General features: G+C 35.4%; 1 long non-coding RNA gene across 1 annotated transcript; it reads right to left on the minus strand.

Annotated features, from left to right (window-relative positions):
• Nucleotides 1-9901: 9901 nt before the first annotated feature.
• On the minus strand, nt 9902-19883 carry LOC107309984. Its single transcript, XR_001553414.2, has 2 exons — nt 19715-19883; nt 9902-10227 (listed from the first exon to the last, which is right to left on the minus strand). It is a non-coding gene; the product is annotated as an uncharacterized LOC107309984 (long non-coding RNA).
• Between the last annotated feature and the right edge of the window lie 2166 nt (nt 19884-22049).

Below are 22049 nucleotides of genomic sequence, written 5' to 3' on the forward strand. Positions count from 1 at the left end.
TTACAGGCTGCATTATTCTGGTTTTATGATGGATTAAAATTTTATATTTGCTCATCATATTATTTTCTTAAGAAGTTCAGAGATTGTAGAATAAGATCTGCAGGCAGGACTGTGAATGGTTAAAGGAAAAGGATATTTATTATGGAAAAAGGATATGTATATTGAAAATAATAAGGTTGGCAACCAAAGTCAGAAGAATGTTTATCCTCTCAAAGGGTAACTGCTATGGTTTAATAGTAGATGGCACACAGAAAAGAACTAGTATAAAAGTTTGCTGGATGCTTTTATTTCCTAGGGGAACACACAGTAAAATAAAAATAAAACATGACAGAGAAAGTTTAGAGTGCTTTAAGGATAACAAAATGTATAGCAAGGAAAATTGGAACAGTTCAATTTAAACCACTGTGTGACCCAAATGATTTCAGTTGACTTGTGACCTTCTAACAGAGGCCAAGTTTGGTTCATGGGATTCCTATTTTGGGTAACACATATGCTTGACAAATATCCACATCTGGTACTTACAAATAAAAAAAAAAAAAAAATGCTGCAGTGAATGGAGGTAGAGGGTTATACTTAAATAGTGGTGCAGTAATTGCATTAAAAATGAATTAAGATGTCACAGTGAATCCTATTACGAAATTATACTGGGAAGCTATGATCTGATGGACATAAAATGTGTCTCTATGTAGAACCAAATGAAACCTGAACTTAAAAGCTAAACTTAAACTAGAAAGTTAATTGTTTAGCTCTATCTTTATCTATCATTTCGTCTCTTGTCTATCTATACAGCTACATTCAATATAAAACTAAAGTAGAAATGCAGAGTAAAAAGTTCCCACTGGTTATAGACTGATCTGTACGTTCAGGGAAATAGGAGGAACTGTAACTTCAGGAAAAAACTATTGTGTGAATTTCTGATAGGTATTGCTGTATCTTCTGCTGAAACAGTTATTGGCTGTAATGGCTGCAGACCCTGCACTAGGTGGGCAGAACATTTATGGGTTCCATAATGTTTGTTGCAGTGTTTCTTTGTTTCCTATTTTTAAAGGCCTTTGATACTTCCCTTTCCAAAGTTAGATATCTATTTCCCCTATTTAGAGATTTGTAAATTATTCAAAAGAAGTCATTCTCCTGGGACAGTTATTTTCTTCTAACACATTTTATTGTGTTTCTAGGGCACACACAAGAGTGAAAGAGTAGTGTCTTTGGCACTTTTTTACCTAGAATCTAGGAAGTTCACCTGGGAAAACCCAGGTAGAATGTAAAAGGTACAAAGGTCAAGTATGAGAACGTTTTAACCTTTAGGTTTCAAAAAAATATGCATTGTAGTTTTTAGTGAGCACTGGAATTAAAATCTTTAAAAGCTTTGAAGTATATGTGTAAATTAACTTTTTTCTTTTTATTTATTTACTTTATTTTTTATTACTAAACAATGAAAAGCCATTCTGAAAAATTAAATTGGAATTTGTTTGTAACTGATGCAACTGCAAGTTGTATTTGGTAAGGTTTTCACTAATAACTTTTAAAAATTATTATCTGTTGCTGACTTCTCTGGTCAATAACTAAATATAAGTTTATCCAGATTTCCCCTGACATAGTTCTTACACCTTACATTAGCCAATCACGTTCACCTTTATACTTCAGTCAGTTATTTTACAGGTTTCTTTGGATCTGTTTATCAGAACATTTAAGGTCACTCAAAAAAACTTTGCACACTGTAGTGTATTTCAGCTATGAGAAATTTGTTGTCTGTACCTTCTTACCTTCTACTGTTAGTGTTCTAATATTTTATATCCACCCTTGTTCTACTTGACATAAAAAGGGCTATTATTAAAACGTATTTTGATCATTGTTGATCAAAGATGTGATTCTTTACCTGTTTTGAAAATCAGAGAGCATGAAGTGTTGCATGAAAATGTTATCTAATTCTATTCTTTGGTACTTTTGTGCCAGTAAATCTCATGGATCACCTCCATAAATATGTGTATCTCTTCAGAATCTCAGGGCTATGAAAACCTTTGGAGACAGTGCTGTTATGTAGATTTACAGCAGCTATAAAAGGTAAAATCACTGATGTGACTTTGAGTTAATTGATAAAAAGATCCTAACACTGAATCTTACCCTTTTTTTTTTTTTTTTTTTTTTTTTTACATTATAGGTTAACTGCAAATTATTTTGATCCTTTCTTTCTTTTTTGCTTGCATTTTGTAATGGTTGTAATGACTGTATAGGCAATGTGGACATATACAAGGGCTGCTCTGAAAGTAATGCCTCCTATTTTATTATGTTGGTTCACAGTGTCAGAGGCAGATGTTGGTGGTATGGCAGTAGAGGCTGAACCTTCACACCATTATTTTGTTGCTGTGTGACAGAAGGCAGCAGAGAGGCTGTCTGACAGAAAGACATCTGACATGCAAGTGTGTATGAAGCAAAGGTCTGTCACTGAATTCCTCTGTGTGGAAAAATTGGCACCCACTGACATTCACTGATGCTTGCTGAGTGTTGATGGAGACCAACCAGTGGATGTGAGCACAGTGAGGTAGTGGGAGGTGCATTTCATCAGGCAACAGTGATGTGAATGTCAAGTCACATTCTGGATGGCTCTGTAGATTCTTATGCTCTTGTTAGTCACAGATGAAAATGCACAACTAATTATGTTGGAAAACAGTGTTTTGTAGTTCTAACTAACAAAAAGTGTGTTTGCTCTATCAAATAGTACTTTTGTACAACTTTTGTCTGTTGTAATTTCCATGGAAATAAGTAGGAGGCATTGCTTTCCCAGCAGCTTGCACATGAACTTGTAGTACTGGCTATTTCATCTCATCTTTTTGATGAAAATTAGCTCCCCTAGACACATGATGTAGTGCAAAAGATGTACTAGATGAAATAGTTAATCTCAGGGAAATGAATTCCAATAAAAGCTCCACTTCATAATGCTGGGTGACAAATCATTATTATAGGAGCCATCTCCATTGCTCATTGGCATTTTCCTAACTTACACTTTCCTCCAAGTAGTATTAACATTTGATGATTGAAATTGAAGGCCAATAAGTTGTACAGTATATGTGCTTTGTAAAGTGAATTGGCCTTTTGGGAGTGGAAGAGCTGCAACTTCAGTGGTAACAATTACATTTTTATGGCCCAAGACAGAAATAAAATGTGGAAATGAGAAATTAATTCAAAAGCCTAGTAGGAAAATTATGAAAAACTTAGAATCTGAGCATGTAAAAATCATCATAATATATCAGAATATCTGTTTATGAATAATCAGTTACATGGGAACATGGAGTTATAAATGAGGTTATATATAATATACATATATATGATGTCCCATTTTCCCAATGACAAATATTGGCTAAAATATTTTTGTAAAAGAATATGTTATGTGAATTCTACTTCATTTTTCACTCATTGCTTAAAGTATTAATTAAATATTTAACATTTCTTGAATCAAAGATCACTCCAATTGCTAGTTTAATGACAGATAGACAGTGATAGGTAATCACAATACAGATACGGAGAAGTATTAATTGGATTCTGCGAGGTTCAGGGTAATTTATGATATGAGAAATTATACACCTGCTGTCAAAAGGAAGAAAAAAAAATACATTGAAGAGATACGAAAATGGGCTTCTAGAAGAAACACTTTAAATAAATACTGCAAATCTATACTGAATATAACATAATGCCGGAAAATGTATCAAAATCTCTGGTGGTCAAAGCTGGCCAGTGGGCTCTTGCTAATTTTTCAGTGTATTATGTTGCTGTTATTTTGAGTTGAAGAGAGTCTATGATGGCTGGCAGCAGCTATTATTGTAGACAGGCATGAAATATGCTGCGTAAATTTTATTAATAAAGGCTTCCTTAAATCTTGAGTTATATTAAAATGTCCCAATCAACTTATTGCCCGTATAAATTAAATTCATTCTTCTGGGGGCCCTTTTCATTAAATTAAACATTTTATGTTCTATTATTTGCATTCATATTTTCCTGTGAAATGTGTTTATTTGCTATGTGCAGCACAGAAGATTTGTTTTTGAACACTTTAAAGCTTCCATTTTTTTGAGAAACTAATCTATATGCAGGAATGCACGATATGCCATTCATTTGTTCAATTCTAGCTTTATATTTGTGCAGGAAAAACTTGAATGTATATAAGATATGGCAGAAGATCTATCATCTTCTTGCCAGAGATACACCATCCCTATTTAAGATTAAGGTAGACAGGGCTTGGCACAAGCGTGTAAGAACAAAAGAAACAGATTTCTCATCTTTCTTAAAATACTAGAAATTAGGAATGAAAGCATTAGAGGAAGTTATGGTATTACAGAAAGTAGAACAGCTATGGTGGTCTTACTGAAAGTTTATGTCAGAGCTAAAGACTGAAGACAGACAAAAATAGCAATAGTAAAAGGAGCTCCTTTTACTTCGACATCATACCTGTATTAAAATCACAGAATCATGGAACCATTTGAGTTGGAGGGGACCTTAAAAGAATAGCAACATCTTTAGGACAGGCAAAATATGGATATCTATTTTGACTTGGAAGGCAAGTTATTAGCTTGCAAAAAAATTTGAGGAGTTTCCTCTGTTTTTTTGTTCAGTGAGTAACTGCAACCCCTAATTGGCATTAATCAGACAGACAGCAATACTGTTTTCAGTGTATAAATAACTCAGTTCTGCTTCAATCTTTTCAGACCCTTAAATCATGTGGGGAGCAGGGAAATTTGGTGTGGAAGTTCACCTTTAATGCTTAAAGTGCTTTTTCTCTCTTTTTAGAGGAGAAACATAACAATAACTCATAGTCATATATTGCTCCCTGTCTTCAACTGGTTTATTTCTTGTGCTTTCCTGAGGGGGAGAAGGAAAAAAAAAAAAAAAAAAAAAAAAAAAAAAAAAAAAAAAAAGAAAAGAAAAAGAAGAGAAAGAAAGAAAAGAAAAGAAAAGAAAAAGAAAAGAAAGAAAAGAAAAGAAAAGAAAAAGGAAAAGAAAAGAAAAGAAAAGAAAAGAAAGAAAAGAGCACTGATTGTTAAAGCATTTGGAAGGAGTCCAGCTGAGGGCCACAAAGATAGTGAAGGGTCTGGACCATCTCCCTTATGAGGAGAGACTTAGGGAACTGGGTCTGTTTAGCCTTGAGAAAAGAAGGCTGAGAGGAGACTTGATCCAGTTTTTATAATACCTGAGGTCTGGGAGCCATAGTGGCAAGGCTGGTCTCTTTTCAGTAGTGCGTGGGACAGGACTGGGGGTAATGGGAATGAAACTCCAGCATAGGAAGTTCTGCACGAATGTGCAGAAGAACTTTTATACAGTGAGGGTGATGGAGCACTGGAACAGGCTGCCCAGGGAGGTGGTGGAGTCTCCTTCCTCTGGAGATATTCAAGACCGCCTGGACACCTACTGTGTGACGTGGTGTAGGGAGCCTGCTTTGGCAGGGGTTTGGACTCGATGATCTCTAGAGGTCCCTTCCAACCCCTACAATTCTGTGATTCTGTGATTCTGTGATTTTCTACCAGGAAGGCAACTGTGGGCAGTTTAAGGAGTCCCTGTAAATGATTTATCTTTAATTTTGGGAATTTATAGTTCTGTTTATTTGAAAGAACAAAGCATCATGTTGATAACTGCTGAAATCTGGGAACTAGGGCTGAAAATTGCCAATTCAAAAGGAGCCAATGTAGTAATTCAGAAGGAAGTTGATCTGGGTTTTCCAACAGTTAAGCTGGAGCTAATTTTGTGGGCAACTTTCCCTCTTAATTGATTCTTATTTTGCATATAACTGAGAGGTGGAGGGGAAAGAGAGAGGAGGGGGAACTAGTAGAATGCCTGAGCAGTAGTCTGAAAAAATAATAAACCAAAACAATAAACAACAAATACCTAGAACAGGATTTATTTGGCATTGCATCCTCAATAGGTGTGTGGTGCTTGTGGTGCTTTATTTGCTTATTTATTCTTTTTAATTCACCATTAAATATATATATATTATTTTTTTAAAAAAAAAGTTTGCCTTTATTTATAAATATGTTTTAGCAAAGTGCTTCCTTCTAATTTATGTTATAAATTTTCAGTATTAAATCAGATCAAAGTGCATTAGATGTTTCAGAGTGCAGTGTAATGAAGTATGACTTACATAATATTTAGCGATTTTGGAATCCAGTCTGATTTTGGGTAGTAGCAGCAGAAGGGCAGGAAGAAAACAGCATAACTGAAGTCTTTAAAATGATAACTATGGCCACTCTCAGTTGGAGCATGAAGTGCTGGCTCCCTCTGACACACACATGCTATGCCACTTGGGGGGAACCAAATTACCTGACTTTGAAATGTATGGTCATTTTAGGTTTTGGCTCCTAACTGGAAGTTAAGTTATAGAAATCCATTGTGTTTCATGGGCCCAGTTCCTCTTCCATCTCTTGCTCAGAGAAGTGCCCTTCATCCCAATCACCCTGTCATTTGTGGCTTTGGGAGGATTGATTGAAAGTTGGTTTTTTTCTCTTCCTTTTTTGCTGTTTTAAATCACAAGATGGCAAATCTTCGGTTGTTGACTTTTGATTTCATTGTAAGTCACAATGACCTTCTACTGATGCTCTCTGCCAGCTTTCCCTAAGAACAGCAGCAGGGAATTTATGTTATTTTTTTAAAGGAGGGGAGGAGGTGTTTTTTTACTTGTCTTATTTTACTTTTACTTTTACTTTGGTGATCTCATTTTGCTGTGCACCTGTTCCTGTAGTTCAGTAACCCTCAAGAAACAATCACTTCTTAGACACTGTAGAAGTTATCCTGGTTGTGACTGAATTGGTTTACATTATCACGTGAATTGACTGCGAACAGGTTTCACAACCAGACTAATCAGTTCATTACTGGGCTTGACTAAAGTGCTTTTCCACTCTGACTGCAACAAAAATACTTCTGAAGCATGCAGATATACTCTTTCCTGTCTTTGCTAGCTACGTGTACTGTGTGCCTCACTTTAGATCGCTGGCAGTGATCCCTGCCTGCTGCCTTTCAGAGATCCTCTGCTACTACAATTCAGGTTCATGGCCGCCTAGATTTTACATATTCATTAAATAATGTAAGAATAAGGAATACACAAACATACATAGTTAGGCACAGAACCTTTAAAAAACAGAACACTTCCTGTGGGAATTTAACTCATAAGGATTTTCAGCAAAATGAGGATGGAAAATAAAACAGATATTGTAGAAAAAATATTGAAGGGAAGTGAATGTGTTTTTTTCTTTTTTTCTTTTTTTCTCTTTTTTTTCTTTTCTTTTTTTCTTTTTTTCTTTTTCTTTTCTTTTTTTTTTTTTTTTTTTTTNTTTTTTTTTTTTTTTTTTTTTTTTTTTTCTTTCTAGGTTGGCATCTCACAAAGATCAATCTCTTATGACAGATAAATAAACATACAAGGGCTGCTCTGAAAGTAATGTCTCCTATTTTATTATGTTGGTTCACAACGTCTGAGGCAAATGCTGGTGATATGGCAGCAGAGGTTGAACCTTCCCAATAGTATTCCATTGCATCTGAAGTGCATCTGAAGCAAAGAGGTGTGATTGAATTCCTCCATGTGGAAAAATGGCACCCATCAACATTCATCAATGCTTTCTGAACATCAATGGAGACCAACCAGTGGATGTGAGCATAGTGAGGTGGTGTGTGATGCATTTCAGCAGTGGTGACGTGACAGAGGGTCACCTCTGCTGGTGCAAATTTTTACGAGAACAGCATGCAGGCTTTTGTTCATCACTGGTGCATAGCTAATGGTGATGACTGTGTGGAAAAACAGTGTTTTGTAGCTATTTGTTTTATCAAATAGCATTATTGTGTTCTTTGTATCTGTTGTAGCTTCCATGGAAAGGAGGCATTAATTTTGAAGCAACTTATATGTGTGTGTGTTTGTTTGTGTATATATATGCTTGTTGCATGCATATACATGATACATATAGATATATTCTTATAGTGGCACAATATTATAAATTGTTAATCAAATAGCAGTGTCTCAATATTAAGCCTAGCCTTGGCTCATCATAGATAGTGGAGGATAAATTACATCTCTGCTTTCAGTTCCCCTAATTATGTACTGCTACTGCAGCATTGAACATATCACAAACAACTGACAATATTCAGAAAAAAGTAAGTAGTTTTGGAAGTGCTTATGAATGGTGTTAATGGAAATTAGCCTGCATTAGAAGGATAGCGTTGAATCCAGAAAACTCCATTAGTGAATTTGCCTACATGGAGGCAGTGCTAGAGTTTCCCATCAGGTACAGCAATTTAGGTAGTCAGCAACACAAAATAAGACAATTGCAGTTTATAAAACAAACAACAATTTCTTATTCCTTGTTCCTCATAACAGTATCAAAACTGTGATTTGATATATAGCATATAGAAATTTAATGCAATAGTAGAAATAAATACATTTCATATTTATTAATATAACAATTCTAGAATAATAAGTATGCAGTGTTATTATAAGCATTGTATAATCTGATGGCTTCATATTTTCATAATATTGAGGCACTAAATATGATGCCTCTGTCTTGGTATCAGCGTTTTGTGTTGCAAAAGCCTTTTATCCTTAATATTTGAGAGTATAATGTACTTAGGCTTTTGCAACACAAAACATCAAACATCATGCTTTCATTTTTACTGTTTTCATTTATCTCTTGTATTTCTGTTGTGAAAAGAATTCTTGTTTTCACTAGAAAATAAGAAATAAATTTTCATCAGAAACATTTGTAACATTGAAACATTGTTGAAAAACTAAAGGAAGGACTCTTCAGTCATTATGAATAACATTTTAAACACTGAATAGATAGTGTTATTTTTTTAAACCATTTTCATAGTAAACTTTCCCTTAAATTTTCGAAACAAAGCAAGATTGAATAAGCTTAGAATTTTATCATAAGGACTGAAATTACCAGATTTATCAAGAACGTTAAGATAGATGAGTACTTAATATGCTGGAGAAAAAAATTCTTTGCAATTAAAAGCAAGAATTAATTAAAGGAACAGACGATTAGAGTTACTGGTGTCCAAGGCCAGTTAACCTGTTCCAGGGGAGCTTCAGGCTGGATATTTGGAAAAATTTATTCTCATAAACAGTAGTGAGGCATTGGAAAAGGCTACCCAGGATGGTGATAGAGTTATCATTTCTGAAAATGTACAAGAAATGTGTAGGTGTGGCACTAAGAGATGTAGTTATTGTGCATGGTAGAGATGTCCTGATGGTTGGACTAGATTATCCTAGTGGCCTTTCCCAACCTTAATGATTCTGTGAGTCTGTGATACCTTATAATATTTTAACAGTTGTCCATGGTTGTTCTGAAATGAAAAAGTAAATCTATAAAGGTATACAAATGACAACTCTGTCTTAACTCAGTGCAAATCTAACTCTTAAGATTCTGCATGTGGTTTTATATATATGCTGATTTTTTAGAAAGTATATACAGAATCCAAAATCTACAGAGCTATATAACTATTATTGCAGTAAAATAAGAAGGAGTACTGAAAGGAAAAAGGCAGGGGCAGGAGAGGGGAAATCAAATCCATTACATCATTGCTAATCACATCTTTGTTACCCACTCTTTAATAAATCAGATGGTTGTGGGTCTGTTTGTGGCTTAGATAAGTGAAAAATGGACTGCAACTTGTCTGAGCTCAGACACATTACATCAGTGTAAATGGCAATAAACAGCAATGCAGAGCCAGAATTTAATCATCAGGCCTTTTGCCATGGATTTACATGTAATTAAATCTTTCAGAAATGATAGATGATCTGAAAGTACCATTAGGAACTGGGATTTATCAGGGAAGTGTTCTTTGATTAGGGTCCCCTAAACATGTGAATGGAAGAATATAAAGTGTCAGAAGGAAAAAAAAAAAAAGAAAAAAAAAAAACGGAAAAAAAAACCACTTTTGTCCTTTTATTCATTTTATATTCCAAAAAGTATAAACCCTACAGTACAAATTAAATTCTTTGTGAGGGTCAAATATGAGAATGATGCTATTCTTTTAAATTCTTGTAGATTTTTGTTATTCACTAAGAAATGAAGAAAGAAGATAACCCACATTCTTCAGAGTGATAAGTGAAATGTCATTTCTGGAAACTCAAATATTTAATAACCAGCTCCTTTTTTAATGGATACATGTAGTAGGAGGCTGGAACATATGATAGCAGAGCATACCCAAAGAATTTTTAATCAGTAGTCCAAACTGCATCTCTCAAAGGGCAGTAATCTACAAGAAAAGAAAACAAAAACAACCACAGTTACATAAGTTGCTCTAAAAGTAATGCAGGATGTTTGCTTCTGTAGAAACTACAACAGATACAAAGAGCATAATAACATCATTTGATAGAGCAGAGGCCCTCAGCTGCAGAACAGTATTTTTCATCATTGACAGCACTGCTAGCTATGCATTTTCACCCGTGATGAAGTAGAACCTTCATGCCACATTCATAAAAATCCTCACCAGTGGAGGAGACCACAATTTCATGGCTGCTATGACAGCATCATTGCTGAAATGCACCACTCACCACCTCACTGTGCTCACATCTACTGGTTGATCTCCATTAACATTCAGCGACTGTTAATGAATTTCAGTGGGTGTCATTTTATCCGCATAGAAAAATTCAGCGACATCCCTTTGCTGTATTTGTACTTCCAGGTCAGACAACCATTTTGTCAAACTTCTCCTCAGCTGCCATCTGTCACATGGCAACAAAATATAATGGAATATTGGTGGGAAGGTTCAGCCTTTACTGTTATCCCAACAACATCTGCCTCTGACATTGTGGGGCAACATAATAAAATAGGAGGCATTACTTTCAGGGCAGACCTTTCAGATTCAAACATGTTTTGACGTCTATATCTTTCAGTTATTTCAGTATTATTTCTACAGTAAAACATCAATGATACAGAGCTTACTAAAACAGTAAAATAGAGCAATTATTCACGATCACCATGAGAATTCTCACCCGTGTGTTACACGCAACTATGAACTGCAAATACCAATCCTTTTAAACTGCCTTATTTTCTGCACATACAGAAGTTGACACCATCATCGGCTTTTCTGCACTATGATGTCAGGCATATTTTTCTACCTTGTAAGTTGTACCTATGATAGCAGATGCAGCAACGTGCAGCATTTTCTCTGCTTTTCTCAGCAATGGTGTGACTGACATATTTTATAATTCTACTCCACAGAGTAGCAGATGGTGCCTACCCTTTGTTATCCTGTACAGGACTTGGTATTTCTTCTCTGTCAGTCATGAGACATGATTTTGATGTTTACTGGCTGCACAAGCCATGGAATTTCATACATCAGTAGCTACTTTTCCTGCCAATCTCATGGCTCTTGAGGCCCAGGCTTAGCAAAATCCCTCAACTCACGGGATGACTTGTGTGCCAATTCTGGCAAGCACTGAATGATCACTGACTAGTATTCTTCAGAAGGACTGTCTTAAAGTTTGTGCAAATTAAAGGCAGAGACATGCCATAGCAATCCAACACGAAGATTAATCACTCTTATTATCACTAGAGCAAATGTATCTATTAGCAGAAGGCTGGATAATGCCATAGAGCAATCTCTTAAGCATGTGGATGGTCATCCACCCTTTCTGCTCCACTTTGATATGAGATTACAGTCCCAGAGCACATTAAAACACTACAGCACTCAAAATAACACACTACCTCTCAGTAAAGCTTGTTCCTTTGGGTTCAAAATCATGTTCAAACAGCTCTGCTCAGTGAAACTGCTTCTTACTAACATGAAAAATATGCCCAACAACTCTATCTCACACTGTGGTCCTACCCTGTATTTGTCAGAGGGATGCAGTCTGACTGACTCATCCACTCACAAACAACACCATAAAATTTGTCAGGGACATTTATCAAGAAAAGACATTTAGAACTGTAGAATCATAGAATGGATTGGACTGGAAGGGAATTTAAAAATCAATTGGTTCCAATCCCCATTTCTCTGCCTCACCTTTGGTTAGTAAATAAGAATCTCTGGAAAAATGCAGAAATTGGTATCTGAAAAAGAATAAAAATACACAGGAACAGAAAAGTATAACAATTCTGATTTACTGGCATTAGTAGCAGTACTTTCTGCTCTCTCCTTTTTCTCTGTTCCTTGTAGGTGTTTTTTTAGAATATAGAGATTTTATTTTTAACCTTCAAACTGAAATGTTAAAAAGTGAAGCAAAAAAAATAGATTTTCCGCTTTCAGATTATACAGTAATCCCCAGTATAGTTTTTCTCTTATTTCTGAAAAGTAATTTTATTCTCAGTTTTTACTGACTTTTCAGGGCTACAGACTTGAAAAGAATCTTAAGGTTAGTGGAAAGAGAGTATTTTAATTTATGCTGAAGTGGTTTGCTCAACTGGCTCTGAACTAATACTTTTGACTTAGGAGAAACTTCCCAGTGTATACTGGGAGGAGAAACCAAAAGTATTAAAAAATAGAGCCCTTGAAAATAACTGACCAAATGAGGATTTTTTCACAACAGTATTTGTTATGGTTGCTCATTACTTGTTCACTCATTCATTTTCAAGTGCTACTCTCATGGTTTCAGCTTATGCTTCATCTGGGGGGCTAAATGGACATATTTAGTAAATTCTGTAAGTGCTTGGATGTTGCCAGGTAGAACTAGAAGACTGTTTATTTTAGCAGCAGCACACCCACATGCAAATTGTACAAGAGGTCTGACAAACTATTCTTAGACAATCTTTTTCATGTCTCCTCTGATGTTTTATTTCAGCAATTTTTCTCTGAAACATTCTCACTCCTTTGTAATGCCTGCCATAGGATTTATTTTACTCAAGTTTTGAATATTTTGAACTGTTAAAGTCCAATGCTCTCTGACCAGCTAGCTTTCTTTGCAATAGCTGTGGTCAGTTTCACACTATTATATTCACTGAGCTTTATGGGCACATTACCCTTCTCTGTCTTTTCTGAGTCATATTCCACTATAGGACCTTATTGAAGAGGTTTAAACTAGTCATAAGAAGGAACTTTTTCTCTCAGAGAGTGGTCAGGCACTGGATGGTGGAGCTGCAGTCCCTTGCAGTGTTCAAGAGGTGTCTGGATGAGGAGCTCCAAGATATGGTTTAGTGGTTTTCTGTAGCTATGGTAGTGGGAGGATGGTTGGACAAGGTGATCTTGTAGGTCCTTTCCAACCTTGTGATTCTGTGATCAGTCACATGGACATACATTATTGTTGTTTTATTGTTTTGTTTTCTTTTGTTTTAACAAACCACACAGTGCTTAGGTAAAATCTCTACATTTAGAACTACAAGCATGTACCCCCAAACACTGTGCAACTGTTTACTGAAGTCTTCAAGCCTTGCTTGTCATTTACTCCATATTAATCTCATTTTTTATATTCCAGTAATAAACTTATGAGAGGCATAAGATATTTTGAAGATATTCCACCACAATAATGAACATAACATTAGTCATCAGTGACCTTCAATTAAAAATGGGTTTAAAAGAAGTGCATGTCTTACATTATTCCTAACTACTGAAGAGTACAAAGTGAGGTGTGTGCACAAAACTTCACAATGGACTACAGCTACAGAGAATTAAAGTTATTGCTTAGTTTCAGATAACTATAATATTTTTAACTGTAAAATAATAGTTTTTACATAAATTCAATTTATTAAAGGATTATAAATAAAACTTAAAAATTAAGGATATTGTTAAGGATGATGATATGAACAGGAAAAAGGTATGTGCCCTTAAATTTGTTCTCCCTTACTTTTTGTTGTTGTTGTTTTTGTTTTTGTTTTCTTGGGGGCTCAGTGTTGATCAGGCAGTTACTAATACAGTAACTGTTTGGGAAGAACACACTTCTAATCTTTAATGCCCATGGATCTAAATGGAAGTCATTCAAGGTTTTGTGCATTTAAGTCAGCTATTAGTGCAAAAAGGAATGAAACTGGAATAAATATTTTCCATCCAAACCTTTCCTGATGTGTAGCTATGTTTTTGAAAATGTGATTTCCTGTGGAAACAGTTTGCCTTTCTTGAAATAGGTTTCTAAGCAGAAAACTAGGATCAAACTTAGAGGGAAAAAATAAAATAAAATAAAATAAAATAAAATAAAATAAAATAAAATAAAATAAAATAAAATAAAATAAAATAAAATAAAATAAAATAAAAATGCCGGTTTTGTAATGTCCTCCTTTTGTGAAAAATTAAGAGTTCTCACAGGAGAAAGTTGAAAAAGCATTTAGAGCAGCATTTATCAAATCAACCATTTCACAAATGGCCACTAACATGCAAATAAATCGTGTCGTTGAAAGTAGATTGTCCTTGCAAAACACAGAACGTGCAAAAAGGACAAAACAAAAAAGCTAAAAAAATATTTGGAAAGAAGAAATCATGACAGAGGAGAACTTTCAAATTGAGAAAACAGAAGGTAGGACTAAGTACAAGCTAAGTAAAGTGCTCTATCTTGCCTTCAGAACAGATTAGCATCCATTAGATCATAAGAACTCCATAACCCACATCAGTCTTGTGACTGTGCTTCATTTTTGTTTGTGTAGTTTGTTATTTTAGAAACAGATTAATTGTCAGAACAACAGCAATCAAGCTGTTTTGCCTCAAACAATAATAACAATAAGACCATGTGAAAGGTTACAAGCTAGTTGTGTTTTTCTCTTTTTTCCTTGTCCAAGTACAGTGTGTATTATATAACTAAGCAGTGAACCACAAGCTATATGGCAGCTACTCTTGAGAGAGTCAGTCTGTAAAACGTTCCCCAAATAGCATGCTTCATTGAATCTGTACTGCATATTGCCTTGGAATGGGAAATCAGTAAAAGAATATTGTGCACTTGAGTAGAAGATACAAAGTTGGGATCTGGTCAGTAAATGTCACCAAAATTCATTTTACGTATTTAGGTGCTTGTCATGAAAACACTATCTTTCTACTGTCAGCAAAAATGATGCTCTGCAAGTGTCTGCAAGTCAAGTGGCAGGAGCATACCTTGTTACACTCTTTCACAGGAGACTTGCTCGTTGTCACCTTCAATTTGACATTTTATAGGGATTAGGAATGCAAGTCAGAAACAAAAAAACATATAGTTTTCTCCCCGTGGCTGACTGTTGCTGGTCTTAAAATTCAACAAATGTCAAATTTCAGTTTTAGTTTACTGAATTACTGCATCAGGGACAAAAAATCAGAATTAGAGTTTATTGTTCTATTCCTTTCACATGCAATGACTGAAAAAAAAAAAAAAAAAAAAAAAAGGAAAGCTTTTACTATACTTGACAGCTCTTTACAATAACAGTTTTGACCATCTGATAGAACTGCCAAAATACACTAAAATACTATATACTATATATATACTATACTGGCTACATAAAGTACTTTTTTTTTTTTTTTTTTTTGGCTGTTTGAATGATGGAAGTTTCCATAGTCAATCCCCAGAATTTAAGTCTTTCAAAGCCACAAGTCTTTGTAGTCATGGCTAATTTTGCCAGCATTTAAAGGAGTGTTGAATATGTCTCTTAAACAGGCAAACGACCAAAAATAAAGTGAACTTTAGGCAGAGACAGTGGCTACATCTGATGGCAGATGAGTAGACAGTGATTGACACGCTATAAACATCACCTGTGTTTGCAGCATTTTTTGGAAAAACAGGTCTGTTGCTGCTACTATCCCTTCTGAGACTGAGGTGAGGGTTAGACTGTGTACTAGGTATTTAATCCCAGCAGCCTTCAAGCCAGCACACCCATTTATATATATATATATATATATATATATAATATAATATATATAATATATATATAATATAAATATATATAATATATATATATATATTAAAAAAAATCAAGTTTCCTCTTGTTCTTGAGGCATCTCTACCACTTTTGTCCCTTTGCTAGGACAAGAGAATCCCAGGTCCAGTCTAGCTTCTACTTCTTGCCTTAAAGATGGCAGTTACGTTTGTACATATATTGCAGAGAAGTGTTGAGGCAAGGCAACAAGGTGTTTATACTAATGCCACTACAGACCGATTCTGAATCAATGTTTTCTTTGTGTTAATCCATACAAACCTTTTTCATTGACACCTAGTAGAATATGCTGCTAAACAAACATACACTACCACAGTATGCACTGAGTATCTAGGCATGAAATAAGGTTGAGAAGTTTAGCCAAAATTTCCAGGCTATAAAATTTCAGATTATTAGGTTCAAACTTGGTCAGTCAGTGTGACTTGAATATTAAGAAAGAACCATGAACAACAATTCCAGGGCATAGTCCAAGTGTTTAGAAGACCATGTAAAAGAGTTTCACACAACAGATCAATATCTGTTTCACCTTTTGAAACAAATTCCACTATTTCTTACTAAATAATGAGACCTGGAGCTTCTTTTCACACCCTGATCCAAAGTCTATGGAAGCCCACATAGGTACTCCTACTGAATTCTAGAAGTTTTGCATTGGGCCTTAAATGATGAGACATGCTGAAGTTGCTCTAAAGAGCAATCACTGAGTTCTCCTGGAGCAAGAATTCATAATATCAAGCTCTATTTTTTCCATGTCTGGATGATGGAGTATTCAAAAAGAGCACGTTTGGTTTTGACTAAAAGCATTTGGCTGCAGCTGCTGTATTTCCTACCTGTAGCAAACCAAACAAAAGGGCATCATTTTGTAAATGTAATATCAGTCTTGTAATAAATTAAATTCTAAGTAATAAAATTACCACAGTTTGCTACATATTTAGAATACAGAATCTCCTCAGCGGTGACTCATATAGCAACCTGAACAACAGCAATGAACTACCACAAATTCTGTCTAAGTTCTCAACAGCCTCAGAAAGAGACAGTTTTTATTTCAGATCCCAAAAAAAATGTAATATTAATTCTGCCAATGTAGCACACTTTAAATGCATTAAAGTGAACCCATGTGGGGTTGCTCTGTCAGTGTAACTATAACAGCATTCAGTTACTTGATTGAAAACTAAGTTTTTATTCTGAAAGAAAATCTGTGAAATAGAATGAAGAAAATAATTTTATAACACACACACACACAGACAAAAATGGGGAAAATACTCAAAAGTTGATAACAGATTACAAAATCATTCTATGGCATGCTACATAATGTTTAAAATAATTTGATAATGTAAGAATTTCAGTAAGGAAAAATTATGAGATTTTGAAATGTTCAAATTATTCAGTTTTGACTAGCAGGATATATTTTCCTTCTCTTAAGTATTATCAAAAGAGTGCAGTTCTAGAAATATTTTGTTTTTGTCAAAATACAATGTCCTCATGTACAAATGGCATGTTAAAACACCTTTGATCTGGTGCATAGCATAGGTCAAGTAGTATAACTTCTACAACCAGACAAAGCATTATGACCTTCTGTGCCTTTCACAAGTTATGAAAGACAATTTTGCTAACAGCTTTATTTCTGCTGTTTTTACATTTTACATTTATTTTACTTTTACTTTTTAACTTAAACTATTACTGTGGAAATGAAAGAATTAACCAGTTTAAGTGATACATCTGCTATCATAAACTCCCTTTTTGTTTACTATTATTTAATAACTTACCTACAAATACTTCCCTCTGCTAGGTATGAATCAGCTTTCAGTGGCGAGCTATCAGAACCAGCAGAGAGCAAATGAAATCTCTTTTCCTTTAGTTATTACCATTTGCCTACATATACTGAAATGAAAACTCCGAGACTTGCAGAATATAAACTCTGTTACTGTTAGAGCATTTATAATGCTATTTTTCTAAAAGGTTGTCTTAGTTTCAGCTGGTATGGAATTGTTTTCTTCAGCATATCTGGTATGATATCTGTGTTGTGGTTCTAGGAGAAAATGTTGATAACACAGATTTTTATAGTTACTGCTCAGCAGTGCAGTACAGAGCTAAGGCCATTTGCAGTGAAGGGTCCAAGGAGCTATGGGGTGGAACAGAATCAGAACAGCTGACTTGACAACTGGCTAAAGTGATATTCCATATTATATGATATCGTGTGAAAGGAGTTGTGAGGGGATGGGAGTTTATCTCTCTCTCTCTTCAGCTGCTTGGAGGGCTAGCTGGGCATCAGTCAGGGCATGGTAAGCTTGTGCATCACTTGTTATATACATTTATATATATACAGTCATAACTACATTCCTTTTACTTTTCTCTATCTTTTATCTCAACCCATAAGTTCTTTGGATTTTACTTTTTATTTTTTATATATACTTTTTAAATTCTCCCCCCATTCCAATAGGAAGGGGGAAAATGAGTGAACAACTGAATGCTACTGAGCCACCTGCCATGTTAAACCACAATGAAGGTTCTTCCTAATACTGAAATACAAAAAAACTTTACAACAACAAACCATTAATGAACAGAAGCATACACGTCAGAAACAGACACCCCCCTGACCATGTTTTTCCAGATGTTCCAGGTGTGGAGGGTGCAATGCTTAATATCAAGTTTGCTTATTTAAAAATATGAGGGCTACTCTCTGGAAGTAATGCCTCCAATTTTAATATGCCCATGATATCAGAGGCAGATGTTGGTGACATGAAGTAGAGATAGAACCTTCCCACTTTAATCTCTATTTTCATGTGACAGATAGCAGCAAAAGAGCAGTTGTATAAATTAATTGTTTTATCCAGGTATATGAAAATAAATTTAAGATCAGTGTGAAATTACTCTATTTCTAGAAGTTTTGTTGCTATTTAGCAAAAATTGTTAGCTTTTTGGTAGTAATACTGACTAATTGATATACACTTTTTCAATATCCTGAAAAGTTATTTAAGAATTAGGCACTGGGAGACTGCTAATGTCTGCTCATTATATTCATAAAGGTTGTGCACTTAAATATAGTGCTATACTTGGCACTAACTCAAAAAATGTCCTTGCTAAAATATTTTATTAGGGTATGGCAATATGCCAAAACTTATGATAATGCATTTTCACATTGCAGGGAAGATTGTACAGCAATAGTGGCATAATGAAAGGTCAGTTTCTATCTTCAGTCTGTGTACACAGAGCAGAATACTTTTAACATTTTATTCTCAAAATGGGTCCACACCTTTCAGCCAGACATCTAAGCATTACACATGATGTAAAGAAAGTGAGTGAGGTACAACAAAGAAGCACATTTAATGGCCAAAATAGGGCAAAACCCTGGTAATGGTCAGAGCTCAAACATATCCTAGTGGACAACAGAAACGTGCCAGTCTGGGCATTAAGTTCTCATGCTGAATGTTCAGATTAAGAACTGGAATTTTGAGAGGACTAAAAGGAAACTGATATTATAAGCATAAGGCATATTAAAATCAAAGTGTCAGATTATGAAACTTGAAAAATCTCACCAAGAGAAGTAGATTACAGCATGCTCCAGGACCTACTGTTATGTATTTCTCATGTCCTAAATCATAATGAACACTCAAAATGTATATACGATACAAAATTAATGATTAAATAAAGTATAGCAAATTATTAAGTATTTCATATTAAATATGACAAAGTCTGAGCTCACAGCCCTGTATTCTTGTCCAAATCAATAATTTAGCATTTACCAACTCTGATGATGGGTTTGGTGTTGACAAGTGTTGCTGACTGTCAGATATGCTGGAAGTGAGAGAACAATTACTTGTTTTACTGGTTCCATAACCACAATTGATTTTTCACCTCAAGTAAGTAAGCAGAGAGAGTAAACATAGCATACAGAAATCTGTAGATTCACTACTCTATATTACCTGATATCAGCTGAGTCTGAAATAAAGCTCTTCTTCAGTACAGGACATGGGAAACGGAGGTTTCAAGGCTCTCATCAGCAGGGATGTGTTGTTAATTTCATTCCCAAGGGAGAAAAAGAAGAAAGAACTTCCACTGAGAAATATCAGGCTTTTCCAGGAAATGCCTGTTTGAATGAGAGTGCTGACATTTCTGGTTTAAATGTTAGTGGTAATGCTACCTGAACAGATGCAGAACAAACTGTAGGAAATTACAGGGTTTTTTACTGAACCCAGTGGAACAGATTTGGAAAAGGTGTTAAAGAGGTTCCAGGCAGCCTCTGTTCCTGTCCAGAAGGGAGAACTGGGACACACTGCTCAGCAACTGCAGGGTGGTAGCTCTATGCTTGTACTCTTGTCATAATCCTCTTTTAGAATCCCACATCACAAACCAAGGGTTCTGGTCCAGATCACTGAGAACGTCCAACCAGTGCTAAACAGAGTACCTTCACTGATAATTCCTGTGGCTGAAAAGCTGTCACGGATGTTTTCTTGCAAAGGAGGTAACAGAGAGAGGCTTTGCCAAAGATAATCAGTATGCTGAGAGGACCAAAGCCACACAGAACAACATTTGTGGTGTAGATGCCATCGCCACACGTTCAGACATTACGTGTCTCCAAAACTGAAACTGAGCCTTAAGTCAAAATCTTGTGACCAAAACAGCAGCATAGCATCCTAACCATCACTGTAAGACAAATGGGATCTCTGTCAATACGTGCTACTTCCTGGCTTACACACACCCAGTTCAGACTGAAGTTGCCTAACAAAAGAAAAGCCCATAGCAGCTTTGGCCTCGTGCTCACCCTACCTCCGTTTTGCAGATGTGTTCACTCAGGTTACAGCTGCACAGCTCTTCTCCTTCAGTCCTTTGTTTGCATTTGTACTTTATGGATTCTAATAGGAAAAAAAAGGAGAAAGTGAGAAGCCTCATAGAGTACAGCTTCCGGTCATTTAAATGCCACTTCATGGGCACAGTGTGAATGAGGATCTTTTTAATGGCTTCCTTAAGGCTGCTGTCAAAAGACTTCCTCAGAATTCTCCTATCCTTTACTAATTTCCCCCTCCATCTTGGAGAAATTTACTGTCAGCGTTGCCTTCATGGCAAATAACATTTTCTAGAACGTAATCAAATTATGCTTTTTTTAAAAGAAAATTATTTAAATTTTTATTTTTTATTCTACATGTAGAATGATTTCTACAGGAGACAGATGTTATCAATTGCCAAAGAGGACACATTCTTCCCCTGGAAAGAATTGATCAATGTTAATTTTCCAAAGGGCAGCGTGTGTCTGTGACATTTTATCTTTCGTTAATATTTATAAAATAGGCCCGTAGCTTGTCTTCAGCCCAGCCTGAAAATGCTGACTTAGAGCCCATGTTGTATTGCTTGCTTCTTTTTGCAGACATCAGCTTTAACATAATTCCTTTGCTGAGATATGATCTCTTATCATTAACCACCAGCACAGTCCTTATCCAACCTTTTCTGAATAGAAAAGCAAGAGAAGTGTATAATATAGCTTTGAAGAACCTAACTGAACCCTCTCTCAAGCATAGTTGATCAACAGCTAACTATTGAGCTTGATTAGTATGTTTGCATTTGACCTAAAGGTGAATTAAGAAGCTACTTAACTGCACAAGCTCCAGCTATTTGCCATCCAGCAGATATTAGACATAGTCCATGCATATTCTGCACTGCATTCCCATTGGTGTGGATGCAATACCGATGCACAGATCTGTTTGCAGGCATTTTAGAATTCTCTTCCAGGACTCCCAAGAGATATGTAACATTTTCATAGATCAGAAATGCAAAACCTGTGGTGGTTATAATTCCTTTAAGGTGTTTCCAACACATCAATTATGAATGAAATCTCCATATTCTTTGGCTTTCTGCTTTTATACACATGTGTGCTTGTGGTGGAGAGGATGAAGGGGAGAGGCACAAAACTCAGGGAAAGAATTATCATTAGAAAACCTTGAATTGGAAACCCTCTTCTCCATAACACATTGCCTTGCAACTGATGAGGCCTCAACTTCAGAAAGGTAAAACTCTGATAAAAAGTAGGGTGCATGTTCACATGCAGAATATGCTAGTGCTGACTAAGAAAGCTAAACTGGGGGTTGGTAGTTGCCTGTGGAGGAAAGCTGCTTTCAACTGCAGACAAATGAGCCATGTCCAGAATCATCACTCACTCAACAATGTTATAAGGTGTGACTGGAACTTTGCAAACACCGCTTTGAGTAGTCTACTGGGTTGAATAACCTTTAGCCATAAACAGTGTGTATTCATTATCACATTCCT

Source organism: Coturnix japonica, chromosome 2 (assembly GCF_001577835.2).
Source record: "Coturnix japonica isolate 7356 chromosome 2, Coturnix japonica 2.1, whole genome shotgun sequence".
NCBI lineage: Eukaryota > Metazoa > Chordata > Aves > Galliformes > Phasianidae > Coturnix > Coturnix japonica.